This window comes from Solanum lycopersicum, chromosome 10 (assembly GCF_036512215.1).
Source record: "Solanum lycopersicum chromosome 10, SLM_r2.1".
Lineage (NCBI taxonomy): Eukaryota > Viridiplantae > Streptophyta > Magnoliopsida > Solanales > Solanaceae > Solanum > Solanum lycopersicum.
Window position 1 is genome coordinate 44654003 of NC_090809.1, and position 18034 is coordinate 44672036.

An 18034-nucleotide genomic window follows, 5' to 3' on the forward strand; every position below is an offset into this window, starting at 1 on the left:
AAGGCCTCCATTCTTTTTTTCTTTATCAATGGAGTGAACTGCTAATCATTCAGTGATGTATTAAGCTAGATGCTGAATTGTGTTAAAGCATGGAAGTATTAATTTATAGCAAAATAAGAAGAACATAATAAGTTTAGTCATTAATATTATTAATATGATTTAATATCATAATTTTCAGATGGATGCTTACAGTCAACTTTATTTATTGTAAGGATATTTGTATTCTACCTATATTTATTTCTAGAATACTTATTTTATTTCTAAAATATCTCATTAATTTCATCAAGACTAAATTTTGGTAGATGAATTTTCAAATATAATTTTTTTTTTGAAATCTAAAAGTATATATAATTTTTTGAAATTCAAAATTTAAAAATAATATGCTTTATTCAATATTAAGCTTTCTATTGAATAGAATATTTTTCTCAAATTCTTATTGAGGTATTTCAGAGAATTGTTGTTTTTTCATGACCCGATTGTCCGAGATCGACACCTACACTAATCATATAATGGGAGAAATATCAAAAAATTAGAGACTAGACTATATGTAAGACAATCTAACAAATAAGTAATCATTAAATCCAACTGAGTTTTATAAAAAAAGTCAAGGTCAAATACATAACTAAATCAACATTTGTCATGACCGAAAGAATACCCTAGATATGACATGGTATATAAGACGCTGAGAGGCCCAACACAAGTCACTTCACAAGTCTACTCATAGTTTGGACAAGTCATTCTAATGCATCATAGAAGTGGTCGATACGTAACCCATACACCACGTATAACGTCTCAAAATTAAAGATATATGAAAAATTAAGTAAAGATTACATGGTCCTTAGAACACGAGGACTCACCACGTCTTCAACCTTAAACGATCAATTATCTATGAGCGAGAGGAGAGGAAGGGTCACTCGCTAAATTATTAAAAATATAGGAACAAGTATGCATAATTAGTACATGTAAGTATAAAAAATGATCATAAAAGGAGAAAAGGGGAAAAACATGATATGCATGAGCAGGCTAAAGCACAGAATAGTATAACCTTTAAAGAAGTATCATGAATCATGAACATGGTAAATGCATCGTAAAATTATAAGAAAAGCTTCATAAGAACTTTAAAGTCTCTTTAGTTCATTTTTAGGATATTTTCTATTAACCAACATTGACCACGTGAGCTATAATGTGGAATCTGGTGTCTTGCTCCCACACCGAAAAAAAATAATGTTGCTAACCAAGGCAAAGACCTTAACCTTCTAGTCTCTGTGGATCTTGTAACTATGCCACGACAATCCTACGATGACAAATAGTTCGGACAAGATGATTGCTACTGAAGACCCGAACTGTACTAACCGGAGAACCTCAATATGAATGTCATCTCGGTTTTAAGTAACGTCCCAAGGAAATTAGCCATAAAAATAAACATATCATCATACATAGAAAAACACAATGAAGTTATTAATCCAAGTGTTAATAATCATAGAGTAGATTCTTAAAGCATGTGTGAGAAAATCATTCATCAATTATAATTCCATAGTAAGAGAAAACTTTTCACAATTTCATTGATTCTCATCTCAAAACAACCTAGATCATAAAATATTTATTTTCAGAAAATAATGCATAACTTTAATGAAACCATCATTCATTGATTCATAACTTCTTCGTATATTCATGTATTTAAGAGTTCATAGTAAAAACAATAGAAACTTCATGTGTTTATGTGAAATCAATGGAAAACCATGTAAATTGAGTCAAAAACAATCAAATTCGAACAATTGAGTCAACAAAATTAGAACTCATGATGAATTGAATGAAAAACCTATCATACTATATATAATAAACATATATTTGTTTCAACATTTGAAGTCCTTCCTTTCAAATTGTAGATGTGCACATCAGTCAACCTTTTTTTCATGTGTGACAAACCATCATACTTCGAAAATATTCCCTCAGAAAATCATAATTACTTCACAATAGTTAAATTTGGTAAGTATAATTCTTTTTGCTATTATTTAGGACTATTATATGGTTTCAAATTGCTCCTATCTATATTTTTTTTGGAAAAGGGCATAAAATATCCTCAAAGTATTGGAAATGGTATAAAATTACCTTCCCACCCACCTATTGGGTCCAAAATACCCTTGTCATCCACCTTTCGGTTCAAAATTGACCACTTATTTAACGGTTTTATATTTAAACTATTTAAATATTTTTTAAAATATGTGACGCTCAACTTTTTATTATAATTTAACTTATTAGATAATTTATAAATCAATCCACTACCCACCCAAATACTAATCAAATCCCTCTAAATTAATGAATCCGTCACATTATTAATGCAAGCTACTGTCAATTGAGTGTTTTTAAAAATTATAGAAATAAATTATCATACATTCAAGTGGCTAAATAAAAATCACTGATAAACTTAAAAGTCTGACTATGTTTATTTTAATTATTCTTACGTCTCAATTATATGATGTTACTAGGTAACTTTTTTTCAAAATAATATATTAAAGGTTTTAAAACAAATCATAAATATTTATAAAATTATATTTTAAAAAAGTGCATGAATTAATTCACGATGTATTACTTCTTTACCTTTTAATCATAAATTTCTAATTCAATTTTGAAAGAAAGTGTCCTCCTAAATAAGCGGCTCAACCTAAATTAATTGGAGCTTCGATTCGGACTAGAATAATTTTGAATGTCATTTTGAGGAATCTATAATTTCATCGTGTTATAGTAGTGTTTATGACGATTTTGATATTATTATTGGATTATTAATTTGGTGAGGTTTAATTAGTAATGAGTGAGTAATGGGTTGGTTTATAAATTATATAAATAAATTATAATTATAATCAATAGTTGAATGCCAAGTATTTTAAAAAATATTTAAAGAGTTTAATTTTAAAACAATTAAAAAAAGTGGTCAATTTTGAACCCAAAGATGGATGACAAGGGTATTTTGGAGCCAATAGGTGGATGAAAATGACATTTTGGAGCCAATAGGTGGATGATGGGTAATTTTGTATTATTTTCAATACTTTAAGGATAAAAAATTCTTTATTTGCACATCGACAAAAATAATTTATTGCCGTGAGGTTTGTAAGATCAATTATTTAACCTTATTTATTATTTAGAAATAATGAAAGTAAACTATATGAACCCCTATTCAAAAAAAAAATTGTACATCATATCAATATTATTAAAACAAATGGTGACATTTTTTGTTTAATTTTTCGTATAAAACCTCCAATGCTTTAACGCAAATCATTATACAAATTATTTAATACTTCACCACATTGAAAAATTGAAAGCAAAGAAGGTCTTTGCTATTATAAAGATAATATTAAAAGTACTAGATCTTTCCTAGTTTTTCCTCCTTTTTTTTTTATAGTTTTTAAAAAAATATTGGTATTATTCACAATTGATGGGTTTAGAGTAATTTTTTCTACACTTTAAATCAAAATCTTGAGACATCAATAAAACATGTTTAGGATAAAATTTATGTGAATACATTGAGACTGAGTTTTAATATAATTTCTTCGGAATGTGTTCTTTCTATCATAAATTGTAACTCATACATACACACTAATATATAGGAGAACCGCAAGGCGCCTTCACCTTTGTTCGAACAAGCTCCGTTGATGGCTTGGGTCTAGAGAAATAATGGAGACAAAACGAGTACACCTAAAATATATATAACGGAAATTGTTAGTCATAGAAAATAACCACATAGCAATAAAATAATTTTCATCCCACAAGACATGATAATGAGATGGGTGGTTGTTGGCGTACAACCTTGTGTGCTGACGAATCTGGACTATCACAAATGTTATCGAAGGCTGATTTTTGTGGACCAGTCTCCAATTACCTTTGTGATAGTCCAGAAGCATCATCACACAAGATTGTAAATTTAAATATATAGCACACTATAGTTGATGTAAAATCATTCATAAAATGTTAGAAAAACATCAAACGAATAGTCAAATCAATCTTTCGGTGTAAAAATATACTAAAAAGAGAAAAATATTCAAAATTGATTAATATTGCTTCTATCTGTATAATAACAAAGGCCTCCATTTTCCCATTATTTTCAATGTGAGTGACCTGATTATCATTCAGTGAAGTATTTATTCAGATAGATGATGAATTGTGTGAAAGCATGGAAGTTTTAATTTATAGAAAAAAGAAGAAGAAAATAGCAAGTTTAGTTTTTAATTTATAGAAAAAAGAAGAAGAAAATAGCAAGTTTAGTCATTAATATTATTAATATGACATAATGTCATATCTTTGACAAAGATTCTTATAGTTGAATATATTCATTGCAAGGATATTTGCAGTCTACTTATATTTATTTCTAGAACACTTCATTTATTTCTAGACTATTTCATTTAACTCAACTCAATTTTGGAGGATGAATTTCAAATATAAATTTTTAAAAAAATTATAATTAGAGGTAAATATTTTAAATTTAAAATTTTAAATGATATGTTTTATTCAATATTAAGCTTTCTATTGGATAAACTACTTTCTTCAAATTCTTGTTGATGTAGATCAGAGTATTGTTGCTTTTATCATGACCCAATTGGTGTTGATTGACACCTACACTAAACATACAATGGGAGATCTATCAAAAAATAAGAGACTAGGTCACTATAAGATAATTTAAAAGATAACTAAGAATTGAAACAAACAGAGTTTTATTAATAAAGATAAGGTCTAATACAAAAATAAATCAACATTTTTCATGACCGAAAGAATATCCTAGATATGACTTGGCGCATATGACTCCAACAGGCCCTACTAAAGCCCCTTCACATGCATATAAGTAGTGGAAGTCTACTCATAATTTTGACAAGTCAATCTAATACATCAAAGAAGCAGTCGGGATGTAACTCATACACCATGTACAATGTCCAAAAAATAAAGACATTAACATAGTAAGGATTACATGGTCCTCGGAATATGAGGACTCACCACGTCTTCAACCTTGAAAAATCAACTAGCTACGAGTGTGAGGAAAGGAAATATCACACTCTAAATTATTAAACAATGTAAAAACATGTATGCATAATTAGTACATCAAATGTACTAAGTATGATGGTATCATGCTCCGAGCCTACACTTTAAGCATGACTGACACCCGAGAACCATTGTTGGCCCAATCGAACCCTTCGCATGGCTTACTTACTCAGTAAACTGAACTTATCAATGATAATTTATATAATACTTAAAATGCTATAAAGAAAATGTGAACTAGCCAATAAGACAAACCAAGTCTCTACATAGGATAATGAAATGAAAAGACTGAACTAACATATGCCTGTCCATAAAGTCTCTAAACAACTGAGATGGATGTCAAGACAAGACCCAAATATCCTAATGAAATAAAACTACTAAGAATAATAAAAGGGGTCATGTAGAAGCGAGGAGGTGTTGGGTTTTAGCAAAATGTGAATGGGAAAAGCGAAGAGAAAAATGGAAACGTGAGGGAACCAATTTTGGAGGGAAAACAAAAAGTCATTTGCAAAAGTGCAAATGAAAAGTCATTTCTCTCATTGTAACACCCCGTAGCCAAAACACACCAAAAATTAGTTTTTCAGAAAAATCTGCAGGTGCTACCAACGGTGGCATCGACGGACCGTAGCCTGAACCACGGTCCGTCTTGCACAACCGTCGATGGCATTAGAAACTCCCAAAAATTTTAGCCTAGAAAAATTGGTTAAGTCTTGGATGACGGACTAACTTATGGTCAAAAACGGTCTGTAATCAGTGACCGTCGATCAAGACTCCCTTCAAACACTCTCTAACAAGAGCTATGGATGACCAGCATGGTTCGTAGGTGGACCTACGGTTCGTAGGTCTTACCATAGGTGGAAAATTTGCAACCGGTCAAGGGGAAATGCAAATGGGTAAACTTTAAATGATCATATCTCTTAGAACAAAATGAATTAGGTCTCCCATGACCTAACCACGGATATATAATTGAATTATCTTTCGATAGCCACCGACCTTGCTAAAATCAGACCTCCGAGTAAAACGTTATGCCCATTTTCGTAAAGGCATGTCGAATAGGACCTCACGATGGAACCAACGATGGGGCGTCGGGTGCACGATGGACCATCAGTCCTGGCCATCATGAGGCCCGACAACAACCTTCCTAGGGGTCTTTTTGACCTATCCCGCTCCGTTTAAACCCTAAGTTACGTCATTTTGACACTAAATCATTAGATTTTAGTTAGTTTAAGCCTAGAAACATAATTAAAACATATCCAAGCCAAATCATTAAATCAAAACACAGAAAATTAGAAGCAAGAGAGGAGAAAAAAAGCTCAAGAACCCTAGTTCAAGAACGCCACAATCTCCAGCAGTTACATCCCCAAAACTTAAGTATTTTTTCGTGGATTTCATCACCAGGCATGTGGGATTTCACTAGTGGGTTCCTTTCGCCTATTGGGTCCTTAGTTTCAGTTAGTTATTGATTCTCTTATCATGATTAAACCTAGGGTTTCTAGAACTTTGATATAACTTCATGAATTTATTAAATATATTTTCCAAATCAGATTATCATGTTATTACTCAGATTATCGCATGAATTTCAGAACCCTAACTTTGTATTTCTTTAGTTCTTGAATTACACATGCTAGGTCATATATTTAAGACACTTTAGATATGCATGCCTCAGTTATAAATGCATAATTACCAGATTAATTGTTGCATTCTCAGTTTGCATGTTCAGTTTCGAGCTATCCAGTATTTACAGAAATTCAGATATAATCAGTTAATTATAGAATTCATTGGGAGTATCATAATACCGAGTTGGACTAGGGTTTATCATACCCAATAGTCCCAGAACTACTAGCCGAGTAGGTTGTAAGTCCCCTCTGTGGGAAATCAGTTTAGTGATCACACCAGCATGCCTTTATATCTTTGGCAGGGTATATTGGATCCTCTCGATGGGGCGTAGACATCGGACTCCACATTTAGCTCATGTGGTTTTACTATCGGTTATTAGTAGCTCCCACAGTTCAGTCAGACTCTCTGCATTGACCATTTATCAGTATATTTAGTATTCAGTTTCAGCATGTTATAAATTTGTCATTGCATCAAGTTAGTTTAGAAATTAGCACATCACGTTCAGATTATTATACTTGTTTTTGTGCTTGTTCATTTATGTTTTATTTAAGCTTACTTTATCCTACATGCTCAGTACCTTTCAAGTACTGACGAATAAGTGCATTACATCTTCTCATAATGTAGGTTCAGGTTCTCAGCATCCAGATCACACATAGATCAATTTCCGATCTCCAATTCAGCAGATTAGTGGTGAGTCCTCATTCTCTGAGGACAACAGTGATGAGTGTCATTTCAGTCCTTAGTCATTTAGTTTCTGTTTTTGCTAGATAGAGGTGGGGGCTTGTACCAGTATTTCTAGTTTAGTTTAGAGGTTATTTTCAGACATAGTTAGATTCAGCTTAGTATTGAATTAATAATTCTTTTATATTAAACTCATTGTTTTCAAATATCTCAGTTATAGAATATGGGTATTCCCCATATTTTCATTTTTTAGTATGATTAGCTTCCGCAACAGTTTATTATCTTTAGTATGCTCATGATCAAGCCAGCAGAGTTAGCTTGAGATTACTTGTGGTCCTAGGTTCCGTGTCCGCATCTCGGGGGTAGCTCGTGGTGTGACACTCATATTGGTAGAAGAATTGAATTTATTGACCTTATATTAGGAAACACTTCTTATACTTCTTTATAAGACTAGGCATTGTTTTGAAGAAAAAAAATATTTTAAAGTAATCATAAAAGTTACTTTTTGATGAAGAAATTAAAAAGTAATTTCTTATAGTTTACCAAAGAATTGAATAATTGATTACCTTGGTTAATATGAGTATAAAGTTCATTCTTATCTCACTTTCAAGCACGCCAAGCTTTTAAATTCAAATGGCAACATAGTGGTATTGTCTCTCCCGTAAGGTCAAAGGGAGGAGGACGCTGCAATAAATCAAATTTAGTATATTTGTATCATGTCTAAACGCTATTACAAATATCAAAAATGTTATACAGAGTATAAACACTATCGATAAAAAGGTGATTTGCTTGATTTTTTTTTGAATTCTTTTTTCTCAATTTCATCTCATCCTTGTAACTACAACTAATGAAGGTGGGACAGTCAGCTTGCATAGTCTGCATACATGATCCTTGCACAATATTTCACTGAAAAATTATAAAGAAAATAAAACATACGGCATAGCAAATGATATGAGTACTCCTCCACTATCAACAACTCTTAATTGAGGAAGAGATTAGTGAGGCTGAGGAAATGATAGGTATGGTGGTGATGGTAGGCAGCTATGGTGAATTTCAGATTTTTAATTATTTTTTTACTCAAAAAAATGCCTTTTCTTTTAATATATAGTACATTTTTTAATACTCTCTCGATTTTTTATTATTTTTAAAAAAAGGATTTACTTTTACTTTTTAATTCCTTTCAAAAAGAATCTCTTTCCTTTTATTAGCGATATTTTTATTTTTAGCCTTCCACTTCTGTTGAAAGAGCAGTTTTAAGAAGAGAACGGACACAATTTTGTGATCTTCCTTTCCTATTTATACATAAAATCAATCACTACCTCCCAATGCAGTCAGAAATTTGCAACATTTCAATTTCAAACTTTCACAAAGCAAACTGAAGGCACAAAAACAAACTCGAAATGAGAGATATCTTCTTGTTAAAAGAATCAACTTCACCAAAATAAAAATTGGACACATCCTAATAGCTTTTGTGTATTAAGGACAAAGTATTGAAAGCTCTAATAAAGAGGTAATCCCATATCATGTTTAAACTTTTTTGCATATGTGTACATAGTTTGAACACAAAGTGAAGAGATGGTAGCAATGAGAAAGCACATTTACGAACAAGATCGAATGTCAAAAGCATATGCGTAGCTAAGTAAGATGCGTACCTCTGGGACTTCATCATGGGGGCGGTGAGACTAATATGATTATATGGAGCTTTCAGGAACTAACGTTTCACTTGTAAATCCCAAATAGGTGTCACCCATAGATCTTCTTTTCCGTAAATGAGACAGACCAGTACACTGTTCATTCGACACCTAAATATAGAAAGGTGAAAGATTTCAGCTTTGCTACCTACAATAAGAAAACATATGCATCCGAAATGCTATGGTTATGCAATACTATTTGCTTTACCTACCCAGTCAGTGCCTCTTTGAAATTTAGCTGTCTCCGTGGAGCGAACATTATTGAGGCAATGGATAGACCCTGCAGAAGCGATAACAACATGAGAGGTAAGCACATAACTTGATGTACTTTCTTTATTACCAAAAAACATAGTAAAAGAACTTGAAAATTCCTTCCATGTTAAAAATGCGCCCCAGCAGTCATTTTAAATCATTATTTCATAACTACACTTTTCTGGCCAATAATCAATTTGTGTAAACTACAATAGTAAAGTTTCAACATCATATTTTATGTTACTATAAAAAATATAACAATTCTATCTTAAAGCACACCTCCTGTGTTGTAAGCCCAAAGAGTAGTTCCGTATAATGATTTGCCGAGTCACGATTAATGAAATTACTCTTCATAGTAATACTTCATACTTCACTTCTATATATATTATACACCACATAGTAAAATATTTCTTCGACTAAATAACTTTGATTTTATATTAGTGTTTCTTTTCCTTCAAGGCCACAATTCATCATATGTAAAGACGCATAATCACAGTTCAAAACGCCATACAGTTATCGAGACATATAAAGATATCAAAATATACATTACTCTCTTTTTAAAATAAGACATAAGGAGTGCGAACACCATTATATTCATTGTACAAAAAGCAGTAAAAAAGTTATACTAAAGAGGGTATGAACACTGCTCTATTAGTTGTACAAAAAGGAATGAAGATTGTACTCTCAAAATTATCCCAAACTTACTCAAAAGGAAGCATGAATCTATTCCATCTATTCAACTCTTAGTTATAAACAAAATATAGTTCTGCTTCTATGAATCGTTTTTTTTTCACTTTACAAATTATTATAAACAAAGATACACATTTACACCAAAAAATCGAGATCGTAAAAAGAAAGGTGAACATTGAGCGCACTATAAATATACATTAATATTGATCCAAGTAAAATGTAGTATATTGGATAATACTTGCCAAGAAAGTATTGTCTCTCACAAAATTTTAATGAGGTAACTCCAAAAAACTACTATGGATCAAAAGTTTCTTCAAAGCTTTTCTTGCAATATAAATGTACAATAAATGACTGGTCCTTATTAATAGCATTAGGACTACAGTTGGCAATTCTTAAGTTGAGGATCTCAACATATATGTATTAAGTTACAGTGCATAGTATTTACTTTATCAAGGTTATTCAGTAGAAGAAACAGAAAGTATCTTTTTGAATTTTCTTTTAATCATGATGATATACCTATCAAATGGTTGTTCAATATATCAAAATGTTTTGGGAATTTCAAAATAAAAAAAAACATTGTTAGTAGTATGAGACTAAGTCGCTCGAACTTTGAAAAAGTGTTGTCGCATTGGCATGGGATCCTTCAAAAATATACTATTTTTGGAGGATCCGACACGCACACGTCAACATTTTTAAAGAGTCCGAACAACATAGGTATAAGAAATATCAATAAACACTTTGCATTTTCTGTTTATGGTAATGTTGTCTGGTCTCAATATGCTTTCCTTTTGTTTTCTTCTTTCTCTCTATTATCAAGAGGAAAGTCTTATAGTTAACTTTACTCTGTAAAAGAAACCATCAGAAGTTACATTCAACAATTGTAGAAGCTACACTCAACAATTCTCCTAAAATTAGTTTTTTTGCTCGAAAGAAATACAGGATAAAGGTATAAAACTATAAATAGTGAAATTAGCAGATTTTTCATTATGTTAGATCACGATGTTCAAGCATTAAATTTAGATATGCTTAAAAATGACATTCCATCTTAAATGGAGATCTATCTTAGCTCTAATACACACGACTAAAATATAGAGTATGTCATGTCGAAGGAAAGACTAACAGTTGGTAAGTTTATGAAACTACACGACCATACTAAACCTCTTTTGGGCTTGTTTTGACCAGATATCCAACAGCCAATAGTAGATATTGTTATTGAATAGATAAGAGATGCAGAAGCACCCAATGAATAGATTATGACAAGGAAGAGCTCATATTATGTTAATATTCGCACTCCAACAATATGAATTAAAGGGTTCAGTAACTCTAAATCCCCCAATTATTATATTTGGACGATAGTTTTATCATGATATATATATCTTTAAGTCGATATCTTTTGGTTATACTCTGTCAAGCACAATATTTGTATTAGCTAGTTCTCTACTCTTTAGATGTTTACTTGGAAAATGTTCTCCTCTGTCCCAATTTGGTTATTTTGTTTATGATAATACCAAGCAAAGCAAAAGTATAAAAGAATACATTCATGCGAGCTATTTGGACCAAAGGATATTAAACCCCATACCAGTACACACATCCAAAATATATGCTCTAGCGCATAACTAATGCTTAGAAACACTTTGCTCAAACAAATGTATATGCATGTCCAAAAGAAGAATTAACAAGGCACAAGCGAGATAAATTGTGCAGAAACTTCAAGTATAGCCTTAAGTAAATCAGGCATCTTATATAAGACTCAAAATTCAATGGTAAAATGATCTCAGAACTGACTGTTGAGACCTCTTAGAGAAGTGGCAATGAGAAATGCCCCCAAATTTTAGTAGCATCGTAGTATGCAGAACAATGCAAACTTGTCAAATGAGACAAATTTGCGGAGGAAAAACGAGGGGGGGCGGGGAAATCGCCAGAAATGACTATCGGCTTCCATATAGTACTAATTTTGCTTACACATCCTTCTTGTATTCTAATTCCTAATACAATGTACAGTTAAAAAGTTGAGCCGAAATAGTAAATGAGTAGACATATATGCAAAATCAATTGAGTGGCTGCTGAGCTTTACTTCATCCTTTTTCTTTCTTGTTGCACCCATTTCATAGAAATAGGATTCCTGTTAACTCTTTCCAATTCCCAAACCAAAAAACACGTAAAAAAAGTAAAAGATAATTTTGACTTTACTAAATTAGAAATTAATATCTCCTCACAAAAAATCATTAAACCCAAAAACTGAAAGGAACGCCTACAAATTTACCTTTTGGAATGAAAAAAACACCTCCAAATTCCTAGTCAAATGTGAAATTTCATCACCAACTCAAGAGTAAAATCACTTACCTCTAATTTTCCATCAATTTGCTCTCCCTCTACGAAAATGTAACACCTCCATTGTAGGTCGCTTCTTCTCCTTCTCCCAAGAGCGAAAATGGGGAGAATGATGGAAAATATGAAAACTGATCAAAGAACTAAAGCAAAATAATTGAAAATAGGAGGAAGCAGGACACGTGTATTACACATGTTTATTTATCATTAAGTAGGGCTCATTAGTGTAGTACAATATTCGATGATATTGGTACAACTCTATAGAGTTGTGTTGGTACTTTTTATTGGCTTATATATATATATATATATATATATATATAATATGTTACCTTTATTTCATCTTATATAATACAATTCAATATTAAAAGTCAAATAATTTTTATTAAAAGTTCTTATCTACCTTACATGCTTTTAATTATAAATTTCTAAATTAAGTTAATAAAAAAATTTAAAATGATTTTATTTTAATAAGAAAAATGGTACACATAAAATTTGTAAGTAATGTCAACTATAAGAATTTGTATAGTAGAAAGATATTAAATAGTTTTCCCACATTACCTATCGCATTTGGAATATTACACTATTTATTGTACTGAAAAGAAATTACTTGTGTAATTACCTTTTTATAAATTTTCTCTTAATCCTGACCGGTGAAAGATCGACCAGGTAGGATGAAATGCAGATCAACTAATGTATGATCATTCAGCTTCAAAATCATACAAAGTGATTGTTTGGATTAGCTTACTTAAAATTAACAATATGTAAATTTAAGTGTAAAAAATAATTTTACAAATAAACGGTTGCAAGTTTGGATAGAGATAATGAAATCGATCATAAAAAGCTTATGTGTTTGGCAAAAAATATTGTTAAGTTGTGTTACTATTAAAATGATTGAAAGACCCTAAATAATGTCAAAAAATTATATACTAAAACTAAATCTCTATACAAAAGATCATGGGATATACCAATTTATAAAGAAATTTGGTGAAGATGTATGTATTGTAATACCAAAGACAATAAATTGTTGAACTGTTTGTGTGTGGAAAAATGAAAAAAGAAAATATAGTAGATCTCAATTTCATGTTCGCTAGCATTTTAGATGTTCCACGTTCATTGTCTGGACTTACATATTGATGAATGTTGTTTTATTATCAAGAACTTACTGGAAAGTGATGACCAACAAAGAGAATTCCTCTTTTGTTATATTCAAAATGTTGTCGTTGGTGCATTTGTTGTTAAAGGTAGATCAGAGTAAAGGATATGTATATGACTAAAACTCATCAACGTTATCGTTGCAAACACAGGCAAAAGAACCTCAATCAAAATGTTAAATTAGGGGTGTCAAGATAAAGCTCAAATTCATTCAATCCGCCGAATTCAATCAAGTTTGGACAAATCAAAATTTATCCATCTATTAGCTCAATTTTATCTCATCAACTCATTTCAGCTCATAGGAATTGGATTGATATGTAGCTCAAATTAATTCATGAGTAATCTTATCTTTAATGACATTTATTTATTTAATATAATATAGTCATAATTAAAAAAATAATTTTGGTAAGAACTAAAAACATAAAAGAACAAAATAAAGGAATTAAAGCTTAGTGAGTATTGAGCGCAGGATGAGTTATTATCATCTGCATTTTATTTTATTTTAGCCAATCTATTTCAACACAAATAGCCTTTAAACGATCAATAATTCATCCATTAAAAAGTCATCTTAATTACACCTGTAACATAAACTCTATAAATGAGCACATGATGTAGGTTAGATTAAAGTTGAACGACAGATACACTCACATTGCCTTAATTTGATAAGACAAATACAAGATATCCCAAGACATTGAATTCGTATAAAAACAAATGAAGAAAAATGTAATTTTGTCCTTAGATCCTTATCTATAATTTCTTATTACTTAAAAAAATGTTTGTACTTTGGATCATTGATCTGATTCTATGTTTGACCAAATAGTCTGATCGGGCGAAATCAGAAATTTTGTTAAGTATGTTCAAAATTTATTATATATATATAAGATGCATTAATCTCTTTAATAATGATTGTATCCTATTTTTAGAAAGGTCAATTTTTCTGAGGGAGTTATAGTTGTTTAATATTTGATTATCAAAAATGTATTAAAAATATTTTTTTATCCAAAGGGAAAAAAAAACTTACGACTATATTAATGTGTAACTTAACATTTTTTTGCTCTAATTATGTCACGACCCAAAAATGGGTGTGATGGCACTCGTCTTATCCCACCAAGACAAGTCAGCCTAAAACCAAATATCTAACAAAGTGCGGAAGTAAATGACAATCCAACAACAATTTCTAGTATGAAACCAAGTCATATTAATTCAATCCCCAAAACCAGGTTGTCACGTGCACAAGCCTCTAATGTAAACATTAGAATTGAAACAAAATAGAAGTCTAAAATGAAGTTGTCTTTCAAGTAAAAACAAAATCATAAACTGGAGTAGGAAAGTTCGCTGAGATGACAAACAGCTACCTCACAATCCTCCACAAGATGCCTCGGAAACGAAGAGAATAGAAGGTATCACAAAGATCCAGGCTCGTAACCTACAAAAATTTGTAGAAGCAAGGGGTGAGTACCAAACCACGCGGTACCCAACAAGCAAACCTCTAAACACAAGTTAAGTGAACAAAATACGGGTACTCCTTACACCCTATCTAAACCTCCACGCTACAGCCTAACAGTTTACCAAATACACCCCTCAATAACCACACTCTATCAGTTTACACATTCTCAATAACAACTCAATATTCAACAATCACAGACTTCACAGAGAAACAATCACAAGATCAGCAAAACAAATGTTCAAGTTCATCAATAATAAAATGTGCAATGCCATGAGATGCAATGTCAAATATCGTGATGCATGTCTTTCCTAACGATACACACCCGCTGTCTCTCAGTCCGGGACCCATGGGGGACATATCTGTCCATGCATCTGTCGCGGCGCACGACACGACCCTCGATAATAGTAACCTTCGCGGCGCGCGATACGTCTCTCGAAATATAATATCCATCGCGGCGCGCGATACGACCCTCGAAATGATACACCCTTATACCACAATCATGTCTCAGATACAATGCAATTGACATGCTCAAATGAAAATGAGGAGATAACCATTTTGATAACAAAACACAATTTACAGCAAGGAATACAACACTAACAAATAAGCAACAAGTCTCCAAATCGTTCTCAACACCACACAAGAAGATACACGAATTTCATACGCTTAACAAGAGTTTAGAAATCCACTTGCCTTAGCCAATCGAATAATTACTCTTGGACTTGAGCCTTCCCTTTCCGTTGAGCTTCCGAACCAATGGAATCTATTCAAGTATATATTTACAATAAGGTTTCGGAATTAACAATACTCACACTTTTATGTGTTTAATCTTAACCTAGAAATTCATCCAAAATTTATAATCAAGTTTGTAATTCTTGATGTCAATTAACATTTCAACTATCATATTTTTCATCAAATTTCAAGTCTAGAATTTAATTCTAATTCATCCAATATTATAAATCTAATAATATTCACATTATATCCCCTACCTAATATTTAATTACTTGCTATAATATGCCAACATATAAAAACTATCTCCAAAAATCAAAGTAACATAGGAATAGGACAAATAATGAACAACATAGGTCTGCAAATTTCTTTTTTTATTATTATTATTATCATTTTTTTTTCAATTGAATTGTGAATCTTTTTCCTAAATTCAAATCATCATTCTCAAGGATTAACAAGGGTCATTTTCCAATGACCACATTGGCCATCCAATTTTTTTTTTTAGATACAAAGAAAAACGGTACTACATATATACTAATTTGCATATTTATATGCAATTAAAAATTAACTCCTTTGTATTTCAAAACATTACAATAATAATAAACTAATATATATATATGTCGATAGCATTGCTCTTTACCTGGACAAGTGGAAGTGGTGCCGCCGCCACTCACAGGTTAATTTCTTTCCCTTTTTCTCTTATCTCCTTCTTGTTTTTAATTAAAGTAATTAGGTATTTAAGTGGTAAATTTTACTAACTTAATTTTATTATATGGAACAAATGGTATAAGATCTTTTTAAAAGATACTTTAGTCCATTAACTATCAATTAAGTCAATTGTCCACAAATAATTAACTAAAGTCAATGAATAGTTCAAAATTATCAAAAATGACCTCTGGGGTCATTACATTATCCACCACTAAAAATCATGTTCGTCCTCGAACACAAAGTGAAAGAAAGTACCTGAAGCTTCAAAAAGTTGAGGATATCTGGCACGCATGTCAGACTCTGTCTCCCAAATTGCCTCTCCCACTGATCAGTGCTTCCATTGCACCTTCACTGAAGCAATCTCTTTGGTCCTAAGCTTTCGAATTTGCCTATCCAAAATAGCTATAGGCTCCTCCTCAAATGTCAAGTCTGGACCCAGCTCCACAGAATCGAGTGAAATCACATGAGATTCATCCGGAATATACTTCTGAAGTATAGAGACATGGAAAACAGGATGAACTGCCGACAAACTAGGTGGCAAGGCCAACTTATAGGCCACCTCTCCCACTCTGCTCAAAATCTCAAAAGGTCCAATGAACCTAGGGCTAAGCTTGCCCTTCTTTCCAAACCCCATCACACCCTTCACGGGTGATACTCGGAACCAAACATGATCACCCTCCATAAACACTAAGGCTCTTACTCTCCGGTCTGCATAACTCTTCTATCGACTCTGAGCTGTCAATAATCTATACTGAATCATACGGACTTGCTCCATAGCATCTCTAAGAAAATCTGTATCCAAAGAGTCCATCTCCGCCAAATCAAACCAACCAATCGGAGACCTACACCGTCTTCCATACAATGCCTCAAATGAGGCCATCTGGATACTAGAGTGATAACTGTTATTATAGGCAAACTCCGCTAAGGGTAAATGTTGATCCCATCTAGCACCAAAATCAATCACACAAGCTCGAAGCATATCTTCCAATACCTGAATGGTCCGCTTAGACTGACCATTAGTCTGAGGGTGAAAGGCTGTACTCATATCTAATTGAGTACCCAGACCATGCTATAATGCCTTCCAGAAGTGAGAAGTAAATAGTAAACCTCGATCTGATATGATAGAAACAGGAACTCCATGTAGTTGCACAATCTGACTGATATATAGTTCGGCTAACTTTTCTGCTGTATACTTTACCCGAACCGGGATGAAGTGGGCAGACTTGGTCAGCCTATCAACAACAACTCAAATAGAGTCATAACCACCCACTGTGGCAGGCAAACCCACAACAAAGTCCATAATAATCCGCTCCCACTTCCAAGTAGGAATAGACATCCTTTGAGATACACCCCCCAGGCCGCTGGTGCTCACACTTGACCTGTTGGCAAGTCAAACACCTCAAAACAAAGTCTGTAATATCTCTCTTCATCCCACACCACCAGTAATGCTGACTCAGATCAGGATACATCTTCGCCGCTCCCGGATGGATAGAGTACCGAGTACAATGGGACTCCTCAAGAATCAATCTAATCAAATCTCCTGTCCTGGGCACACAAATTCTGCCTCCGATCCGTAAGACACCATCAGAATCAAGGACAGCCTCCTTAGCTTCCCCTCTCAATACTTTGTCTCGAATGAGACATAATTTTTCATCATCAAAGTGGTGTGCACGGATTTGCTCGACTAAAGAAGATCGAGCCTCAATAAAAGCAATCATCC

General features: G+C 32.4%; 1 long non-coding RNA gene across 4 annotated transcripts; it reads right to left on the reverse strand.

Moving 5' to 3' along the window:
- Positions 1-3471: 3471 nt before the first annotated feature.
- LOC104649662 (uncharacterized) lies at positions 3472-12455 on the reverse strand. 4 transcript variants are annotated; one of them, XR_011212081.1, is made up of 6 exons: positions 12297-12455; positions 9224-9291; positions 8973-9122; positions 7887-8004; positions 6844-7044; positions 3472-3690 (listed from the first exon to the last, which is right to left on the reverse strand). It is a non-coding gene; the product is annotated as an uncharacterized lncRNA (long non-coding RNA). The 4 variants fall into 4 exon arrangements; XR_011212080.1 differs by having other exon boundaries at positions 7887-8226; XR_743562.4 differs by lacking the exon at positions 6844-7044.
- Between the last annotated feature and the right edge of the window lie 5579 nt (positions 12456-18034).